The 2,866-nt window shown below is 41.9% G+C and overlaps 1 non-coding gene across 1 annotated transcript; it reads left to right on the top strand.

The window, feature by feature from the left end:
- The first annotated feature begins 2,382 nt into the window (after window positions 1-2,382).
- Window positions 2,383-2,460, top strand: Trnav-uac (transfer RNA valine (anticodon UAC)). The gene has a single exon. It is a non-coding gene; the product is annotated as a tRNA-Val (tRNA).
- Window positions 2,461-2,866: the final 406 nt, after the last annotated feature.

Here is a 2,866-nt window from a genome sequence, read left to right as displayed (position 1 = left end):
CTTTTGAGGAATCTCCATGCTGCTTTCCCAAGTGGTTGTACCAAGGTAAGTTTCCAGTAATGAAGACTTCTATCTCAACCTGTTACCTAGGCCCTAACCCTAACCCTAACCCTACACATTGTCTAGCCTCCATTAGCATTATTTTCTTCCCAAATGCCACAGGATCTTTTTATTTCCCTTTAGGTACAAAGTCAGGTTTATTGAGACCTACATACAGTTTGTGAACCTTCACAAATGTATACAGCTACACAACCCCCACTGTGTTCAAAATACAGACGTCACTATCGCTCCAAAGGCCCCTTATATGCAGTGCTCTGACCTCTTTCTAATGAGCACAAGGCAATGCGATCTGCATATGTAACTAGAATTCTGAGCTCAGTCATTGCAGATGCAGCTCATCTGAAAGAGTTGCAGTTTCTGGACTTTTTTTTAAAGGAATTTTTTTTTAAAATTGTGTAGGTGGGGAGAATATTGGGTGTTGAACCACATCCACAACCCTTTTTTTTTTTTTTTTTTTGGGTGCTGGGGATCAAACTCAGGACCTTGTGCTTACAAGATAAGCACTCTACTAACTGAGCTATCTCCCCAGCCCCCACAACCCTTTTTATTTTTTAATTTTGAGGCAGATTTTCACCAAGTTGCTTAAGGCCTTGCTAGGTTACTGAGGCTAGCCTCCAACTTGGCAATCCTCCTGCCTCAGCCTCCCAAGTTGCTGGGATTATAGACATGCACCACTGTGTCCAGCTAATTATTATTTTAATTGTACATATCGGTGGAGTACAGTGTGATAATTCTGATAATTTTGATAACAGCCACTAGAATGGCTGTTATCAAAAGGACAAAAAATTACAAATGTTTGTGAGGATGTAGAGGAAAGTGAATTCTTATACACCTTGGTGGGAATGTAAATTAGAGAGTGGAATGAAGGTTCTAAAAGAAAACATAGTAGGCATTGGCACACACTGTAATCCCACCTACTCAGAAGGCTGAGGCAGGAGGGGAGGATCACAAGTTTGAGACCAGCCTGGACAACTTAGTGAGAACCTGTCTTATTTTTTTTTTTTTGCGGTACTGGGGTTCGAACCCAGGGCCTCGTGCTTGCAAGGCAAGCACTCTACCAACTGAGCTATCTCCCCAGCCCGAGATGTCTGTCTTAAAGAAAAAAAAAAAAAAAAGAGTTAGGGATATAGCTCAGTGGTCAAATGCTTGCCGAGCGTGTGTGAGGCCTAGTTCAGTCTCCTAACTTCAAACACACACACATGCACAACAAACCCTAAAGACAGACAGACATATAATCCAGCTGCCCCACTTCTGGGGATTTTCCCAAAGAAAATGAAATCAGCATGTCAAAGAGATTCCCGGGCACAGCTTGCTTACTGCTGCTCTGTTCACGATGCTTAGAATTTGAATCAACCTAGATGCCCATCGACAGATGAGGGTGGTACATGCAAGCAACGGAGGGCTGAGGTTTTAGCTCAGTGGTAGAGCGCTTTCCCCCCAAAAGCAATAGAACGTATTATTCAGTCATTGAAAGAATGATAGCCTACTGTTTGCAGCAAAATGGATTCAGCTGGAGGACATTGTTGTGAGTGTGGGGGGAGCAGCTTCTCCCCAGTTTGATCAAACTGCATACAATTTATTTTTCTTTTTACTTCATTTGCATATTTCTTATGCAGGTGAGCAGTGAGTCTGGCCAGCTGGGATCCAGGCAGGTTCCTTTGGTTCGCTGTCAGTAACAACCGGAAAACAGGTGCCCAAAGACAGTTAGACAGAAGTAACAAGTTCCAAACTGGCTTGAAATGTGCTCCTAATCCTGCTGATCAGGGGCAAGATGTGTGGACCAATGGGCTTTCACACAAATGACACATTTAAGTAAAGCTAAGCCTAATAAGATTCTTGATATGATTACTAGCAATGAGGACATTTGGTAGGCATGTTTACATTTTATCCTGTCAAGGAAAATAAAAAGCCCTGCTTTGAAATATACTTAGTATAGACTGTATTTCACGAGTTTTAGCTCTAGAAATTCCTCTTCATGTAAAGGAGACCAGAACTGAGAATAAAACCTAAATAATCAGAACATGAAAGGAAGAAAGTAGAAATAAGGAAACAAACAATAAACACTGAAATTAAAAAGAATTATGGGTTAAAAAATTACAATCGATTCTCATTATTTGCAATAGTTACGTTCTGTAAAGTCATTGTCAGCACTTAATCAGCAAACACGAAACCATTTCTCTGAGAGGAAATTTCAGGGTTAGGTTCCTGCAAACATGTGGTATCACTTTCATCAGCCGTTCAATATACTTTTGAGTTTGGTTTTGTTCAAAGACACCTCAGTTGATATAGAATGTGGATGCGTTAATATCAAACCCAGGGGCTGGGGAGATAGCTCAGTCGGCAGAGTGCTTGCCTTACAAGCACAAGGCCCTGGGTTCGATCCCCAGCACCCCCCCCCCAAAAAAAAAAAAAATCCCATGGCTAGGAGCACTAGGGCTTGCCGGAGCTGACCTGACACAAAAACTCACAAATACTCCTTAAAAGCAAAATGCTAAACAATAAATGTTGGCGAGGATGTGGGGAAAATGGCACACTTGTACATGACTGGTGGGACTCAGGTTGGTGCAACCACTCTAGAAAGCAGTATGGAAATTTCTCAGAAAACTTGGAATGACCTAGTTATCCCTCTCCTTGGTTTATTCCCAAAGGATTTTAAATCAGCATACCACAGTGACACAGCCACACCAGTGTTTATAGCAGCTCAATTCATAATAGCCAAGCTAACCAACCAAGGTGCTCTACAACAGATGAATGGATAAAGAAAATGTGGGACTGGGGAAATAGCTCAGTTGGTAGAGTGCTTGCC

The sequence above is a fragment of the Sciurus carolinensis genome, chromosome 9 (genome assembly GCF_902686445.1).
Source record: "Sciurus carolinensis chromosome 9, mSciCar1.2, whole genome shotgun sequence".
In the NCBI taxonomy this organism is placed as follows: domain Eukaryota; kingdom Metazoa; phylum Chordata; class Mammalia; order Rodentia; family Sciuridae; genus Sciurus; species Sciurus carolinensis.
Note: the sequence above shows the minus strand (reverse complement) of the source record. Positions and strands in the feature narration are given on the sequence as shown.